Source organism: Humulus lupulus, chromosome 2 (genome assembly GCF_963169125.1).
Source record: "Humulus lupulus chromosome 2, drHumLupu1.1, whole genome shotgun sequence".
Classification (NCBI taxonomy): Eukaryota; Viridiplantae; Streptophyta; class Magnoliopsida; order Rosales; family Cannabaceae; genus Humulus; species Humulus lupulus.
Window position 1 is genome coordinate 198142119 of NC_084794.1, and position 19950 is coordinate 198162068.

The following is a 19950-nucleotide window of genomic DNA, read 5'->3' on the forward strand; positions in this document are numbered from 1 at the left end:
ATGGTGCCTACACTAAAAAATGGGTCCTTTACAGTTGAAAATATTTGACAACGCTTTTCAACTCTCTTTATCTCTAGATCTCAAAGATCATAAGTTTTCTCCAAGAAATTCATCAAGTGCATGTCTTGAGAATTTCAAATGCTTGTTCAATCCTAATTCCTTTCCTTTAAGAAAAGGCCTTAAGCATCAATGGTGGGCTAGGATATAGAAAATATAGACAGCTATACTCCTCGTGTATAAGCCTTATGGTATTTTCTCCCCCAACATTGAAGTTACATGGTGGTGTTCTTCATATCTTCATAGATTGGATTTCGTTTTATGGTTTGCACTTATTTTTTTCCTCAATTTATTGGATCTCTACATTATAAGTTTCATCTCAAATATATCTAGATAGATGGTGTAAGTTCACTCTCCCCCAACACATAAAGTGTGTAGGCTTGTTAAATGAAAACAATTGCATGAGAATTTTGATGAAGCCGTTGTTTCAAAAGGGTTTAGACACAAAAATGCAGACAAGTGCTTATATTCTAAGACTTGTGAGGACTATGTCATCTTAGTGTTTCTCTGTGTTGATGATATGTTGATTTTAAGCAATGATATGAGAGGCATCATAAGAATAAGGAGGTTCATTTCTTCTACTTTTAAAATGAAGGACCTTAGAGAGGTTGATACTATTTTAGGTATCAAAGTTAGAAGAAATTGTGAAGGGTATGCCTTAAGTCATGCCCACTATATTGAGAGAGTAATTGACAAGTTTAGCCATCTCAAAATCAAAGAGGAAAATACACCATTTGATTCAAGCTAAAAGCTTGAAAAGAATGAGGGTGGAGCGACAGCTCAATTATAATATGCATGTAATATCCACTTTCCTTATAGAAGGGTATTTCAGTTATTTGACCTTGGTTCACGGGTAATATGATAAATTTTGTGATTTATGTGTTATGATACATGTATATATTTTGCATGATATTGGAATATGAATAAGTTGATATAAATTTCAATGTTATTCAAAATTGATGAAAAATGATCACATAGTTGCTCCTTCAAGTATTAGGGGTATAAGTGTATTGAATATTAGAAAATTGGGGTCAAAATAGAACTATGAGTTTTATGGTAGAAATTGTAATTTTCAATTATTGAAATTATTAGTTTAAGAGGGAATTACTAAAAAGAGCTTAAATGAGTTAATACGAGCTTAGGGTTAGGGTTAAGCTCATTTGTAGTCATCTATCTCTCACTCACTCATAGATAAAGAGATCTCTCTTTTTCTTGTGACCTAAATTCATAAATACTTTCTTAAGGCTTTCAAATACCAAGAAGGAGATTTATTTCTCTCATCATAGAGTTAATAGACGATAGAATAGGAGGAAGGAATAGAGGATTGGTGGCTAAGATTTCGGTTAGGTAAAGTCTTAAACTTTGTTCTTTATGTTTCGCAGTAGATCTAAGGAATATAATACATGATATTGATGATTTAATTTAAGGAATGGTAAATTACATTATTAATGATGAATATACATCTTAGGATATTCATTGAAGGGTTACAAGGGCTAGAAACATGTTAGGAATGTTTAGGTTTGTGATTAGGACGAATTTTTAAGAAATTGTCAAAATTAGGTTACACCGGTAGACGAACCTACAACACTCAGTCGATCGGCCTATCACAAAAGGGGTATAAATTTGTGAAATCATTTCAATTATGATTTTTAAGTCTTGGGATTTCTGTTTTAAGGCTTTTGGATTACTATAAACATATTTTTATTGTTGGTTGGAACCTTGAAGGTTTAGAAATTATTTTTGATGTTTTAGGTTTAATGATGGTTTCTTTAATGTTTATATGATGTTGTTTGGCTTAGGTCTCGCTAAGAATACTTGAAGGGACATATATTGTTTGTGTGGATCGTTGTTGTGGCTGAGGTAAAAAGATTCGACAACTGCATGCTGGGTGTATACTTGTTGTACTTGGTTTTGAATAACATGTGTTATGGTTATGTTATGATAACAACGATATGCTACAACTTTATGGATGATGTGTATTTTTTTAACTTGGTATGTGGTGAAATTCTAAGAGTTGTCACAAGGGCAGTGAGCAGCTGCAAGGGCGGTATATTTATTGTTACAATTCTAATTATGTTTATGGTATATTGATGTAATGTATATGTGAAGCATGATTGTCTTTGATTTATATTTATGTTTCTATTTTTCTATATTTGTGCTTTGGGGTTGTGTCAATTACAACTCTTCTTGCTGGACTTGGCTCATGGCTACTGTGTATGCAAATAAAGACAAGGTAGTAGTTGTACAATAATGAGTTGGAGAGCTGCGATGGTGGGAGTACATTTTAGGATAAATGATTGTAGGGGTCGAGCCTTATGTTTTCCCAACACGTTTTTATGAAAGATATTTCTTTTAAGTATTTAGCAGTTTTTCTTAAAAAAAAAACACATATGATACAAGTTACATGTTACATTTTATTTAAATTGTTTTATTTTTCTTAAAATACACGAGATTCCAAAATCTGCTTTTATTTTGAATAAGGATTATGATTTGTTTCAATAAAAATTAAATTTTCTTTTATCTTTTTACTTAAATTTACACATGTGGCGCTTTGAGTAATCGCGGTGTTACATTGCAACTGCAATAGGTAGCCTAATATATGCCACTCATTGTACTATAGTGGGTATTGTACATGCGGTAAGTAAACTTAGTATGTTTACTAGTAATCTAGGTATCAATAATTAGAAGTCTATTGAGAGAGTTATTGGGTGTCTTAAAATAACCAAGGAACTTAGCCTTCATTACTCTACATTTCCAAAGATACTTGATGGTTATTCCGTTGCAAGTTGGATATCGGGTGTGTGATTCTATCTCCCTACCACAGGTTGGGTATTTACACTTGGTGGGGGTGTGGTTTCTTGGGGTTCTAAGAAACAAACTTATATTTCTCACTCAACCATGGCAGTCGAGTTAATAGCTTTAGTAGATACCGAGAAAGAGGTCGAGTGGCTTTGGGATCTTACACTAGACATACCATTGACCATGGTTGACGTATCGATGATCTCAAGCCATTGTGATAATCAAGCCATTTTAGATAAGGCATATAATAAAGTGTATAAGGTAAAGTCTATAGATATAAGTCCAAGACAGGAGTATGTGAGACAACTCATAGCTAGTCAACATCGAGTGTAGAGTTCAATGGGTAAGAAGAAGTTATTGATAAGTGGATGGTTAATGTTGGTCCCATCTAGAGATGGTTAGTATTGGTTGCTACTTGACATTAGGGTTAAGCTTAATGTTTTTGATGAAGTTTAGCTGTGTGCAACAAGCATCTCTAAAGGTTGCAAAGATGGTCTAATAACTTCACCTTTGTGAACATAAAGGTGGTACCACCTCTCATGGGAGTTGGAGTTTCTCCTCGGAAACTTCATGAATGGATAAGCACAAGGCCATTAAAAAGGTTGAACGTGTAAAGTGGGAAAAAGAGTGGTTAAGTGGAGGTGTGTGAGGTATTACTAATTTTATCTCCTAGAAATATTTGGTTCAAGCTTATAACCAACCATTGATTTCGATAAAGCTTTGTAATGTTTTCACTAGGGTAAAGTTTTAATCTAAAGATATTTGACTTTATGCACCAATACTATTGAGTTAGACATTGAGGTTTGTAGTTATCCAAACTATAAATTTCCAAGAACCCATGATATTAGAACCACCTTCTCACTTTAGATATCGAAAACCCCATGAACAGAATCAACCAACCCCCCTCCCAAATCCTTCAACATAAGGACCCAAACGAACACCACACAAGATGGCTCTTGATCGATGCAGGAGAAGAAGGTTGTCTTTTCTCAAGATAGGAAGAAGAGAGAGATAGAAAGAAAATGAGAGAATGACAAAGAGAGATAGGAAATGGAGATATTAGAATATTTTCTTTTTGGTATATATAATTTTAAATTAATTTTTTAAAAATATATATATGTGAACCAATTAGAATATAACACATGTCAAATCTATTTTATTCAAATTAATTTTAATTACTCAATTATGTATAACTAAGGAAAGTAAGGTCATTTTAAAAAAAGTGACCAAATTCGAGTCCAAGGTACCAAAGTATGTACCATTTGTTAATAGAGGGTATCGAAGTATCATTATTAGAAATAGAGTACCAACTTTGTATTTTAATAAAACATAGCATACCAAATGAGTATTTACCCTTTCTAATATAACTAAGAGCTTGGTGCAATTGCTTCAGCTTTTTACTTTTAGCTTTTTAGAAGCTCTTCCCTCCAAAGCTACAAATTGTTGCTTAGGGTAGAAGAGCTTTGTGAGAGATAAAAGTTAAAATATGGGAAAATCCACCCATGACTTTAGAATATCTTTTACTTTTTCCAAGGTTAAAAGTGCTTTTAGAAGAATTCCCAAACAAGGCCCAAGTACGTTTTTATTAGAATTTTATTATTTTTAGCAAAATAAAATAAAATTATATAATGATTTAAAATATATAAACAAATTTATAGTTTTAATTAATTTAAAACCTAAAGAAAAAAAAAAGAAAAATGAATGAAATAAAATATCTTTCTTGCATTTTCTAGAACAAATAGAAAAATACATGCACATCAATCAATACATCATGGAATTATGTGAATAGTTTGGTGAACATTTTGTATGCACGTATTAATACTCAAGATGTAAATGCACAACCTAAAAATCTCTTGAGTGTGTGTGCTGGCCCCAGGCCTTAAATTTCTTTTTTCTTCATCTCAGCCGGAGAAGCGCCAATTTTTGGCAATGGAGCTCTAGTTGAGAGGCTCTCTTCCTTTAGGAATACTGATGGTGGTGCCACTGCTTCTATTCTTCTTATGGGTTTATTCCTCTTTGGCGTTGTGGTGGGGATTGTGGTCTTGGATCGTCCACAACAAGAATTGGGCTTCGTTGTAGTGGCATCGCATGGTCTAAGGGTAGGAGGATTCCATATTTGATTGTGGAGGGCATGAATTCAAAGAATGGTGGCTCAAAGGTTTGTGGGTGTGACGTTCAAGTGGTGCAGAACAGCTGGTGCTTCTCTAGCAAGCATCCTTACTCATACGTTTTAGATCAGGGTTGCAACTCAGTCGCTGTAAAGTTGTTTGGTGGTAAATCTGATAGGTCTAGTGGGGATTAAATAATAAAAACCACTATGTTAGTCTCTCTTTTCTTTTTTTTTTCTGTCTTTAGTTTAGTTAATAATGTCCCTCTATTGTGGGTGTTTATAAACCCATATGTTTGGTGGTGTTTTTGTGCCTATTTTCTTTGATGGTATGGTGGTTCTATTACTTTGTCAAGATGGCCCTTGTCACTATTTTATGTTATGAGAATCTAGTACCCCATTTCATTAACAAAGATTAGATATTGACATGCATTTGTACTCTAGATGAGTTTGTGTCTGTGTCGCTAGATGAGAATTAGTTATTGTAATACCCATTGGGTAAAAGAGGATTTTCCTCTTAGTCTATGAAATCAATCATCTATTTCAAAAATAAAATACACATCCTAAAGACAAAAATATATATTATTAATTCATTAATGATAACATAAAAGAGTCATCAACCAAAGTGCTATCTCATTAATTTATTATTTGATTGGAAAATTAACTTGAAAAATGGATTATTAGTAAATAACTGTGTAGACAGAGTGCTAGTGAATAATCTCATGAATGGGTGGATGGATAAAGACATTAACCTTGTAAATAAATGATTATACAAATCACATTTCAACTATCTCATGGCCGATGATTTTTCATACTACCTCCAAAATGGATGAATAGGCTAGAATGTTTTTTATAACGATGTTTGTCCCGCATATCACTAGGAAGATTGGGATATTTACTAAAGGCTTTATAAAGCATTCTTTTGTCTCAATTCATATTTAGCCGCGAGCAATCTACGTTGTGATCTCGTATACTTCGTTTCTCCGACATCTTACTGAGGTTCCCCTTTATCTTTTTGAAAAAAGGTGCTCCATGGTGGTAAAGTCTCATCTTGTGTGTTGGCCAAAGTTACAATAGTCACATTTAACCCTCGAATATGTTTGAGAATCTCAAAATGATCTTCCAATTCCGGGGAGAATTTGCAAAAGTTTGTTTGCATCGAGGATTGAATGGAGTTTTCTCGTATTTTGACCGAAGAATCTAACAGAGAGATTAATATAAAGATTCTAACAGAAAAACCATACATTCCATGCCCTCTAAGAGTGCTTTGTCATGCTAGGTCACTGACATATCGTTTGTCTTTATTTGACCCTAAGAATGGATTGGATCGAAACGACTTTCCTGTAGAACCCGTTTGTGTCTGTACGAATTTCTGACCCCGTATAATCTCCATAGAAAATTTTCCATTTTTGATTATGAAATCTTAGGGTGCCTTTCGTACTACTCTTATTTCACAAGAGCCAGGAACTTCCACAATGTTGGCGTAATTCGGTTTATGCAACGGATCCTGACGTGATACATCTTCGTAATGAAAATAGACTGGAAACATGAGTCGGATTTTACGGTATCTATAGAATGAGCATTGTCAACTATCTGCTTCAATAAGATAGTTGTAAGAATGAAACTTCAAACTTCGATCGGAATACGGATGAGATCAAAAAGGTCTTTTGCTTAGTTGCGAAGAAGGAGGCAAAGGATTGCAATAGCTTCGGTTAGAGCAAATTCCAAAATGGCATAACCAAATGATTGTTTATCCAATGATATATTTCATGCCATGAAATGGATCAAAGAATTGTAGATGTTTCCAATACTGACAATAGCTCCCCTCCTGCTCAGTCCACCCCAGGAATCCTTTTCTTGATTTTCAAGAAGTGATAAAGAAATAATAGAAGAAAGGAGTGTAGGATTGGTATGGGTCACATGTAGGCTACCCCAACTCCCAACTCTTCTAGAGAATGAATTGAGCCCCTGTGTTGATGATCTACTAGCTGTTCAAGATTTGGGTGATTAACCCCATTTAACTAGTGTCGAGATAGGTCTGAAATTCGAAATGGCAGCACAACATAAGGTGCCATACCTCCAGAGGCTCCACTTTGCCATGAATCCACTTTGGTTTCTTCCCGAACCTCTCCTTGACCCATCCTCTTTTATTCTGATTGTGGGGAATTCAGTGCACTTGATGTAAACCAGAAAGAAGAGGTATCCCTGTGGGCTGGGAGAGTAGCCACCTCTTCACTCTCCTTTAGCTGATTCATATAACGAATCGTATCTCTTGGAGAAAGGTGCAGAAGCTCTATCTTTGATCCAGGAGGGCATTCCACCACTCCGACCGATGCGAATGCAGTTCCCTCATCATGAAAGAAGTAATGAAATCGAATCCCTAGGTCAAACCACGTTTGTTGTTGCCTGTATAGCTATCTAGAGCAGAGATCTAGAAATGCATTCTAGGCATAGATCATTGGTATTGGATGAATCGTTAGGTTGTGCCAAGTCAAATCTGCTCTGTTTTTTTCCGTTGCAGAAAAGTGATCCCTTCCCCCCGCTTTAAAAATGATGAATATGAAGTCCATGGGGCTACAGGTACTATGGATCCTCTGACTCCCAATCACATTGCCTTCCTAGGTCTCTTCGGTGTTGCCTGTAGGTTGTGATGTACCTCGAGATGGTCATCTCTTATCCCTTACCGGTGGGGAATCTCCTCCTGGGTCGTCACTTTGCTGCGTCTAAATCGTCCTTTAGGCACCTTTGGAAGGCAGGGAGTGTGACAATGTACATGCTTCCCTTTCTCCAGTAGGACCATCTCATTAGTTGCAGGGTTTGGTGGCCTGAAATTCACTTGGCTTTACCAAAAGGCCTCATCTCTAGAAGCTCGGCTCGCAAGGCGTCCCTCTCGCAGTAGGGTTCCAAAACTCGCCTCGCTCTTGCGACATGCTATCTTTCCCCTCTTCATTCCCAAGTAAAGGGCGAGTCCCATGCGTCAGTTTGTGGATTGCGGTCTCACGCATTAATCCCTACATGTGTCTGTAGTAGGTTGTGAGTTGTAATGCCCCAAATTTCCTAATAAGGGTTAAGATTTTATTAGGAGGTCGGGAGGGCCATAATTTATTTATGATGTTATTTAGTGATCATATGCATGTTTACGTGAATTATATTATTATATGATGATAAATTCATGTGTATGGGTGTATTTATAATTATAAGGGCATTTTGGTAATTTGGCCCGTTGAGGGCGTAATTGTATATTTTCGTGCATATTGGTGAGTTATGAATGGTATCACATTATATGTGGATTTGTTCGAGCTTTTCGGCATGAGGCGATCATAAAATGCAAGTGTTCGGTCTGGTCATTATGAGTTTAAGTTCAGGGCACGGGGTGAGTCTCGGGGTGATTTTAACGATTACAGCATTACCGAGAATTAAAGGGTAATGGGATATAATTTTTGGTGTTTAAGAATATTGAGAATAGCGGGAATTGAAGAGCGTTAATTGTGATTAACGAGATAGGTGGGAAATATCAATTTTTGCCCTTGGGAGCCTTTAGAAACCCTTATTAGACCTAGGGGTATTTTGGTCTTTTCACCCCTAAGATAGATATAAGCCATTAAGGCTGTAGAAAGAAGAGGAAAACAGAGTGTTACTTTCCTTCTCTCACGATGGTTTTTCTCCTTCATTTCTCTTTGGATTTTCAAGTTATTCTTGAGGAACCAAGCTGGGTTAAGCTAGGGTTATGCTCCACCATTGAAGAGGGTGTGTTGCTGAGATTGAGGTGAGTTTTTAGCCATTAGAACTCTTGGTTTTGCTATATTTTCTTAGTTAAGTTTCAGCTTGTTTTTTAGTTGAAAAGTTGGGAATTGATTGGAGTTTTGGGTAGGGTTCTTGGGGTTGTGATGCTTGAGGCATGAGAGGATGACTTTTGGGTTCATTTGGCATCAAAAATGGGGTTTGGAAGAATTGGAATCAGGTTGGAATTGAAGGAGTCGAAGAAGGAGGTTTCAGGGGAGGTTCAGTCTGGGGTAGCGCTACAGTGCCCATCAGAGGGCGCTATAGCGCTACACATGTTTGCTGATGGGTGGTTTGTGGTTCTGAGAAGAGCGCTGGGGTGCTAGGAGGGTAGCGCTACCCTGTTTTGAGTGTTTTTAAGTGTTTTTGGCTCGGGGTTTCAATCCTTAAGGCCCGGGATCGAATCTACTCATTGTGTGGGCATGTTTCGAGGTCCCAAGAGTGAGGTTTAGATCAAGACCCTATCTTTGTTAATTTTCATTAATCGAAGATTTTATTTGGTTATGACTAGGTGACCACTAAAGGATTGCAGGATCGATCGTTCTCTAGGGTCGTTCTTTTACTAATTCTTGCTCGAACCCGAGGTAAGAAAACTGCACCCTGTGTATATGTGACATGCATGGCTATTCTTGATGCATGTTGGATGTTTAAATGCAATGCATTAGAAATATGTGATTAGGACATGCTATGTATACTGAATATGATATTGTTCAGAGCTTGAGCCTCTGTGTTTATGCATGATCCTAATTGTGCTAGTAATTGTTAAGTAAGCATGCTGAATGCCCTGTATTCGGATATTGGACATATGTTATATGTTTGGTGGAATTGCTTACTTGAGTATGGCAATGACTTGTCAGGGTTGGCATTGGTCGCGTACCACCGACCTAATAGCCGAGAATGGCATAGCGTCATGGACGCATGGCTGAATGAAGATTATATCTAATCGATATCAGCAATTAATGACTCATCTGGGGTATTAATGCTGGACCGACCCTAAGGTCGATGAAACTTATAAGCGCTTGTCTAGTCTAGGACTAGTTACTCAGAGCCAGGGCCCAAGGACTAGGTGATAGCTTGTCACATGGCTAGGGAGCAGTACTCCATGGTTATGACTTTATGGTCATGAGGAAGGTTATGTTGGTGACTAGTCATCATGCACCAATCCTAATTAAGCTAGTGAAAGGATCACTTATCTACTCGATAGATTTATGTTGGTGACTATTTCACTAGATACCTATCTTGTTTAAGCCAGTGAAAGGATCACTTATCTACCCAATGGGATTATGTTGGTGACTATTTCACCAGATACCTATCTTGTTTAAGCTAGTTAAAGGATCACTTATTTATAAAGGGAACATAACCCACCTTAGTGACTGTGCCACTCTCACTCTTTTATTTTGGGCTAAAGCCCTGGATGATTATTATGATCATTGGTTGATGTGTTATACTCAACATTACGTGAACTCAGTTGCCTGCTTGAAAAGAGCTATCTCTGCTAGGCATGTGCCTTATGATTTGATGACATGTTATTACTGTTCATGAGCATATTAAGTTTTCTTGCTGGGCTTCGGCTCACGGGTGCTATGTGGTGCAGGTAAAGGCAAAAGAAAGCTGGACCATCCTTGAGTTGAAGAGCTTACGTGACGACGTGTACATATGAGGCTGCTCGACCACCACAGCTAAGGGTTGACAGAGGAACTAGGGTTAAACCCTGTTTTGCCGCTTAGATCGGCCTATTGTAAATATTTTCTTGTAATAGACTCTGAAATTATATTTTTGGGATCCCAATGTATACAGTAAACGTTCTAATGAAGTGTTATATCTTAACGAAAATTTTTAATCCCTAACCGCTAATCATACTTAGTTACACGATTTTGGCCAAACGATTCGATTAGCGAGTTTAGCACTATTTACAAGGTACACTGTAACGGTCCCTGGAGTTTGGGGTGTTACAAATTTGGTATCAGAGCGAGCCAAGGTTTATGGTTCCTGAAGACAAGCTAGGCATGTACACTCGTCACTGATGATAGCTTCACTCAGGGAATGGTAACTATTTCTATAGTTATGTGCTTAACTGCTTAAATAGAATGTAAATGCTTTACGTGCACATTATTTTAGGGAGCATGAGATTCTGATAGAGCCTGGCTCTTGACTATATGATTATATGCTCCATGAATATATATATATATGAATGTGATCACATGATTACCTGCTCCATGAATATATAATTGTGATATTTGCATGCTGGATTTGGAGGCATGGTGTGAATGTTGGAAGAGCAGAGATTATGATTGATGTATGAATGCCATGGGCATGTTGTTTTGTTGTTTTTAGCACTGCAATTGGTTTGAGAATGTGGTGTGGTAAGATTTATCCCATGGGTGGGGGAAATCTCTTGATATGCTCATCATGATTAATGGGTCAAGTAATTGGCTGCAGATTCAATCAGCAGGTCTATATTCAAGGCATATAATGAGGCCTAGTGGTGGTTATACAGAGGCTGGGAGTTATAGCCAGGGTATCAGTACTTCATCTGCTCCTATGAATTTCCAGCAGATGTTTACAGATTTGCAATCAAGATTGCAGAGGCAAGAGGAAGAGATTAGGTGTTTGAGGCAACAACAGAATCTATTGGGGAGCACCTTTTCCTTTGTAGTGCCAAGAGTGGCACCAGCTTTGGCTTAGCCTAGGGTTGAGAGCAGGTGGGAATTCCTCTATGGAAGATTCCAGGAATATTACCCTCTAGCCTTCGAGGGAGGTTTAGATCCATTCGGAGCTGAGCAATGGATGGGCATGATCAGTTCCATTCTTGATAGTATGGGGCTGGTAGGTCATGATAGGGTGATCTGTGCGACATATGTATTGCGAGATGATGTCCGGACGTGGCGGGAAATAGTATCCCAGACACGAGATGCAGCTGTGATGGATTGGAAAGAATTTAGGCAGCTGTTTAATGAAAAATATTACTATGATACAGCTAAGACTTCTAAGATGAATGAGTTTCTTAATCTCGTTCAAGGAAAGGCAACAGTAACCGAGTATGTTAGCTGATTTGAAGGGTTGGCCAAGTTTGCTTTAGAAATGGTACCCACAGATGTAGCTCGGAAGGAAAAGTTTGTTCAGGGATTGAATCCTGGAATAGCTCAGGGCATTAGAGTTGCCCCAGTGCATGAAGTCTCTACCTATGCTCAGGTAGTAGACAAGGCTCTTGCTATTTGGAGCATAAAAGATGGGAAGAAGGGTGCTAGAGAGCACAGAGCTCAGATAGTGGTATCTTCACTTATTAGAGCAAGCAAGAAAGAAGGTTGGAAGACTCGTCCAATATGCACTCGGTGCAAGAGTCGTCATCTGGGAGAATGTCGATCTACGACATGTTTTGCATGTGGCATGGTTGGGCATTTCAAGAGGGATTGCCCAAGTCGAGAGACAGAGAATGAGAAAAAGGGGATAGACAGCTCGATTCCAACTCGAGTGTTTATTCTGAGGCAGTCCGAGTCTGAGACTGAGACTAGTTCCTCAGGGGTGGTAGGTTAGTTTTTAGTCCTGATTGTTAAGTTAGGCTGTTTGATTTTGGTGCAATGCTGTTCTTTATTTGTTGCATATAGAGAGGTATAAAGTTGATATACAGGTCATATGGTTATGTTATGATGAAAAGTGATATTGTATTGGTAATTTAAGAGATCAGGTGAATTATTGTGGAAGGACTCATTAGTGACTTGGATAAAGCTGGTTATGACTGGCTTTGGTTTGATTCAGGATGTGGATTGGTTAAGTAGTTATGGGGCAATGCTAAACAACAAGAAAAGAATAGTAACTCTTGAGTTTAAGAGTGGGAAGCTTTGTGACAGTTGGCACTGTCCATAGATTTGATATATTTATGACATCTGTAGTGAGAGCTATAGTTTTATGGTAGAGAGATGCATGGAACTCTTAGCTAGTGTGGTGGACACCACTTAGATTATGCCAGTGGGGTCAAGACAGACTAGATTGGTCTGTGAGTTTTGGATGTGTTTCTAGGGGATTTGTCAGGGTTCCTTTTGGTGAGGAGATAAAAGGGTAAATGGTTGGTGCGAGGAATGGAAACAGGATTTAGGGCATTGTTTTGAATGGCTCAATAGATTTGTAAGAATAAAAGGCCCAGTTAATGAGTAATATGGTATTCTTTAAGGTGGATCTTTGATCTGGTTAGTACCAGTTAGAGATCAGGGAAAAGGATAAATAAAGGATAGTTTGTATTAGATAAGGACACTGGAAGTGCTGAGTCATGATCTGAGGAAATTGTTTAATGCCAAGTGATTATGAATCAAGTGAACAGAGCATTCAAAGGATTATTTTAATGGAACTTGTAATCGTCTTGGACGATGGTATTGTGATGTTTTCTCTGTGAAGATTTGCCAAGGTCAAGGAACACCTTAGGGGCAGAAGTTTCTTTGGGTGGTAAGGATATTGAACGTGCCTTGGGAAATTAATTATGAGTCTTCTTGTAGATCAGAATTAGTTTGGAGGTGGTTATGACACCTCAGTAACAGAGAAAAATGATTGCCTAAGTAACGTGTTGAGTAAAGGATTTGACCAGAACTAGAGTAGAGTTTCTGGTGGGCCAGCTGGCCAGATTTATGTTTGAGATTACCATCTCAGGGAAGATTAAAAGGAAAGATGATTAAGTGAATCACAGATAGGAAGATTGAGGAGAATTTCTTAACTTTATTAGCTAAGAGTTGTGCAGTGTCAGATATGAATTTGTTGAGGTATGAAGGTCGGATTTAGAATCCGATGGACACTGGAATTAATTGGGAGATTCTTGATGAATCTTGTGTTATTCTCCTATTCTCTTCATTCAGGCGTCATGGGAATGTAACAAGATATGAAAGCTTTATAGTGATGGCCTGAGATGGAGAGGGATGTAATGGATGTGGGGTAAAGTTTTTTTCTTGTTAGCAGGTCAGATCAGAGTGTCAGGAATCGATGAGGCCATGGTAGCCTTTGAGCATTTTATAATGGAAATAAGAGAGCATCACGATGGGTTTCACGATGGGATTGCCTAGGTTTGTGGGTTTATTTCTACCAGTAAGGATGAGTAAATAATACCGTTGATCGGTAATCAGATCCCTATGTGAGAAAGGAATAGAGCGCCTTCTTGAGAATTCAAGGTCTATCTTATCAGATGAAGACTCTGTTGCAACTTCCAGATTTTGGAAGAGCTAAGAAGGCGATGAGTATATAGATGGAATTTAGTACAGTTTATTACTCTCAAACTGATGGTGAATCAGAGAGAGAGGGTTATCCAATTATTATTGGAAAAACATCTTATAAGATGAATGAATTAATATATATCCGGACCCTGAGCTGGTTCAGGGGACTATTGAGATTATTAGAGGTTAGAGCTTGGATGCTCACTTCTCATAATAAACAGAAAAGTTTTACAGAATTGGAGAAGTAGGAATGAGGAATTCCAAGTAGGAAAATGTGTCTTCCTTAAGGTATCACCATGGAAAGGGGTGAGGAATTAAGGGCAAGCAAAGCCCTAGATTGTCTTGGTAGTTTGAATCCTGGATAGGACTGGTTAGGTTGACTTTGGATCAGCCCTATCTTTGGCATTGTCAGTTGAATGTAGTGTGTTATGTATTTTTATGCAGGGGACATGAGTTAAAGTAACTCATGAGTTGAGTCGTAAGAATCTGAAGGTTAAGGTTAAGTATTCCGGTAAGGAATAGCCAGTTCATATTGTAGTAGAAGTAATAAGGTTCTGAGAATCAGAGTGTACCTTGAGTTAAGGTAATGTTACAGAGACGGTGAGGTCGAGGGAACGACCTGGGGAAATTGGAAGCAATTGTGCGGAATTCTTATTCCTGGCTGTTTAGGTAAATTTCGAGGACGAAATTTCTATAAGGAGGGGATAGTTGTGAGGCCCCGAATTTCCAAATAAGGGTTAGGACCTTGATTAGGAGGCTGGGAGGGCCATAATTTATTTATGATGTTATTTAGTGATCATATGCATGTTTACGTGAATTATATTATTATATGATCATAAATGCATGAATATGGGTGGATTTATAATTATAAGGGCATTTTGGTAATTTGGCCCATTGAGGGCGTAATTGTATATTTTCGTGCATGTGGGTGAGTTATGAATGGTGTCACATTATATGTGGATTTGTTTGAGCTTTTTGGCATGAGGCGATCATGAAATGATCACTTATTTATAAAGGGAACGGAACCCACCTTAGTGGTTGTACCACTGTCACTCTTCTATTTTAGGCTAAAAGCCCTGGATGATTATTATGATCATTGGTTGATGTGTTATACTCAACATTACGTGAACTCATTTGCCTGCTTGAATAGAGCTATCTCTGCTAGGCATGTGCCTTATGATTTGATGACATGTTATTACTGTTCATGAGCATATTAAGTTTTCTTGCTGGGCTTCGGCTCACGGGTGCTATGTGGTGCAGGTTAAGGCAAAAGAAAGCTGGACCATCCTTGAGTTGAAGAGCTTAGGTGACGACGTGTACATATGCGGCTGCTCGACCGCCACGCCGAGGGTTGAAAGAGGAACTAGGGTTAAACCCTGTTTTGCCGCTTAGATCGGCCTGTTGTAAATATTTTCTTGTAATAGACTCTAAAATTATATTTTTGGGATCCCAATGTATACAGTAAATGTTCTAATAAAACGTTATATCTTAACCAAAGTTTTTAATCCCTAACTGCTAATCATACTTAGTTACATGCTTTAGGCCAAATGACTCGATTAACGAGTTTATCACTGTTTACAAGGTACATTGTAACGATCCCTAGAGTTTGGGGCATTACATGAGTGAAGGTGAAAGATGAAGATGGATTTTAGATTTCTTTTTAACTTTTAGGTTTTTAAACAATTAAAATTCATTTTATATTTTAAATAATAATATTTTTAAATTGTATTTGTAGTAACAATTAAAATTCTAAAAGTATAGCTTAATTATATTAAAAATTAATGTTGACTTATTTTTTAGTCAATAACAAAATAAATGTTAAAGAACAGAAGTAGCTGCACGAAAACTCAAAGGAAATAAATGAAGACAAAGATTTAATGTGGTTCCTTCCTAATAAATGACCTACGTCTGTAAGCTTTAGTTATTATTGATAACTCAACTACCTCTAAATCGGATGGACTTTAATCAACTTATTTTTTCAGGATATGGGAGCAAAAATTACTAAAGGGAGGCTTTAGAGTGAATAATGTATCCAAAAACTACATTGATCTCCTCTTTTTTTATTTATAGTGATGATTTGGATTACTTTGTGTAAGATTATTTCTAAAGCTTTTGCTAATAGATTAAAACTAGTTTTGGTTTATGTTATATCTGACTTCTAAAGCCTTTTTCGTACCAACAAAATTATCTTTTTATAATATTATCATAGCTTAGGAAATGATTTACTCTATTAATAAACTGAAGCAGGGTAGGGTAATGTTGGGTTGTTGTGGTCATGTCTCACATGACTTTTGATTCTAGTTTTGTTAGTACAATCATGAAGTGCTAACATTTTGTCTCTAGTTGTTTATGTGTTAATGGTGTTATTAGTGGTAATATTACTCCTAAAAGTATTAGGTAAAGGGTTCCCTTTTCTTCTTACCTTTTCCATCTTTGTTCTAAGGGTCATTGATCGGTTCTTACATAGTATATAACCAGCTAAATACATAAGTTATTGCAAATGTATCACTTAAATATCAAAGTCTTTTTTTATGGTAAAAATACATTTGGTCTATAATGTGTCTCCGTAAGTACTTGGCTATTAAGTTTGAACCACCTACCATACATGCGTTGCAGCATATCATTGGTCAAAATTAATTTTTTATTTAATCATAATAAATTAATTTTAACTTAAAAATAAGCAAACTTAATTGAAATTTCATATTCAAATATTTTTACATAAACTAAAATCGTATTTCTTTTAATTTTTATTAAATTAAACAAAATCTTAAAATTAAATTAGAAAATCATTAAAATAAAAGTTGATCATCAAACTAAAAATAAAAATTCTAATTCCATTAATCTTATAATGAATCCAATGTCACCATATTAACAAACTCAACAAAAAATTACATTAACAAATTCTATTGAAAATAAAAAAATAATGATCCAAAAGTTAAATAAGTTATGAACCCAGATGAATTTTTTTTACATCAAACTCATTCTATAATTGTAGAAAGAAAAAAAGACCAAATCATAACCCACACACAATCCCAAATGAAAAAAAAATTAAAAATGGAGCAAAAAAAAGATGAGAACCCTAAACGAGAACCTCGATCCCACACACTTCTAATGCCCAGAACTAGAACACCGACATTCATAATTGCTGCCTAGAAATCAGAATCCCATCGATGCCCCATTGGTGGGTGTCGTCCTCAGCTGCATGTCTAGTCTCAGATCTTGTCGCATTTGGTCACCCAGTAGACCCAACAACTTGGCACGAAGAAGTAAGAAGCTTATTTGCCAGCGTCGTCTCCATCGAGTAAGAAGCAAGAACCAGATCTACTCTCCTCGATCAAGCTCCTCCATTTGGATTTGTAAAGTAAGAAAAAGAAGAAGAAGAAGAAGACTCGTTTATTTACATTTGATTGAGGGTAATAAATGAAAAAAAAATGAATAACTAGAATGTAAAGTTCTAGTTTATTTTTTTTCATTCTTTCCCATTGGTTTCATACTTCTTACAAGTTTCGTCTTATTTTACATAATAAACCATATTAAAGCTCTATAAAAAATAGTTTATATGTATAGGAAAATTCTCATATAGGGGCTTCACTTTAAGCCTTACTGGTGGGGCTCTTTAGTGTTCTCGACCCATGAACAGTTTTCGGCGTGATTTTTTGTATGATCGTGTATATTGTAGTTGTTTAGAGCATCCTGCAAATTTTCATAAAATTCCAAATAATTTACAGTGTAGGGACTAAATTGTAGTATTTAATAGAAATGTAGACTGGAGACCTATGAATAAGGGACATAAGTGATATAGTTGGAACAAATTGAGAACTTCAAATGCTATTTACCTAGTCTTCCTCGATATTTTAGTCGTTAAAAAAATGTAGTTTTAATTTTATTAAGGATAATATTTTGAGTCATCTTAATGCTTGGAATAAGAAATTTTTTTCCAAAGATGGGAAAAAGAATTAGTAAGGAGCCAAAAAGTCCGAACTCATGTGTCACCAATACAAGCTTCTAATCCCTAGGCTTCTCGGGAGCTACTACACCTCATGACAAAGAGAAAGTAAAGACACACCTCCAACTCTTCTAGCACACCCTAGTGCCTTTCCTAACGAGCGAGACATAGTCCACCAACAAGCAAGGTACATGCTTCAATGAGCAAGGTTCATGCTTCAAACAACTATGTCACAAAACGAGTTGATAATGGAAGATCATACAAGATCAGCACACTGTCACACCTGGCACTACAGGCTACCATTTTTTATTGCACGACTCAAACCTTCACCATGTCATCTAAAATATCAAATGCAGGTAAATACTCAACCATTATTACCCAGTGCACCTACTACTATTGGTGATGCGATTTTTCGCCAATTTATTGGAATACACCGTATATGCAGTTTGATCAATTTTCCAAACCACATCCACATCACATAGATCTCAAACTGCACCACAAAAACATGGTGCGGTGGGGTGGTTTACACCTTTTGTCAATTAATTTAACAGCTTAAATTAACAATTTACAGAATACATATTCTCATTCAACTTTGAAATCTCACACACATACACACATTTAAAATCAAGAGACTATCATAAACAAAATACATTGTCATGGTCAATCGAATAAAAAATCGATCCACAAATTATTCATAATTTATCAAATAACTTACTAAAAAACACAAAAACCAATATCTTACTCAAAACTCAACAAGCATTTGCATATATATATGCATAATTATATTTATATACATAACTTAAAACTCAAAAATTAAAACATTATCAATAATGGAAGCTAAACATTTTCAATGCACATTTACAAAAATAAAGTAGTAGTATTTTTCTAATAGTGTGGTGCAGTGTGGTTTGAGCTGTATTTATGAAATTTCTAACCATACATCATGATTTGAAAAAATTACAACCCACAACTACATTGCGAAGAGTACCAAATAACATATTTTGGTGCGGTGTGGGCGATTTGATGAACACCTGTACCTGTAACCAGATTGTTCCATCAGCCTAAAGCATAGTACATTTAATTTTTTGAGTAGCTTTTGGAATAGGTAGATATGGAATTTATGTAATTCCACTTGAAGTATACTTCACCTATAAAAGGGGAGAGAGTCCCTTGGGTAAGGAGATGGAACTATTCATTTGTAACACTTGAGAAGTGAATGAAAAGTTGATGAAAATCACAATTAAATTTTTTTTTCCAAGCCATTGGGAGATACTTGAGGCTTCAACAATGGAGGAATTCCGATTGGGATACAATAAACATTGAAACTCAAACAAGTTAAGCACTTCTTGATGAGTTTTGTGGAGAGAATTAGTGATCCTAGAAAGCTAGAGAGAGAGAAGGGGAAGGTTAAAGAAAGAGTGAAAAAGTGTTATTGACCTTAATTTCATCATTGGACATGTGGCAGTAATTAGACAAGTAATTAAGCTCCTTGAGAAATAGTAAAGATCTGTTATGCTCGCCCAGAGCTCCTCGGAATGTAGTCTCCTCACATCAAGTCATAATCCTTTTTTAGTCGTTGATGTCTCAAAGTGAGGCCACGTTCTGAGGACCACCTTAATGGTCCTCCCGCCTTCTTGACCCGATAGTCCTCCAGGTCTACAAAGTTTGTCCTCTGACATGGAGAGAGCGCCAGGTGTTAGTCACTATAGCCTTGGGCCACCACAAGATCGTCTAATAGATTTTTGGGTGTCTCACATAGTGGTGTCGAGGTTTTACACTCGAAAATCAGAATTTCCCACAACGCCATCTTACATAAGAAAATGTACAGTTGCATTCTGACAGTGTCAGGGACATGCCTCTCCTGAAAGAGTGGGTTGCAACCTACAAATCAGGCCCCGTTCAATTTGCATGGGCCCACCGTCACCTTTGTTAGGAAAGGTGTTTTAATTATACTGTTAATCAGACATATGTGAGAATATTCTTGTAATAGCTCCTCATTAAGAGAGTTAATGACCCTAAACCTCTATAAATAGGGCTAGAGTACCATTGTAAAAGGGTTCATAACATCT

At 36.7% G+C, this 19950-nt stretch overlaps 1 pseudogene; it reads right to left on the reverse strand.

The window, feature by feature from the left end:
* Positions 1-5954: 5954 nt before the first annotated feature.
* Positions 5955-6521, reverse strand: LOC133816487 (large ribosomal subunit protein uL5m-like; annotated as a pseudogene).
* Between the last annotated feature and the right edge of the window lie 13429 nt (positions 6522-19950).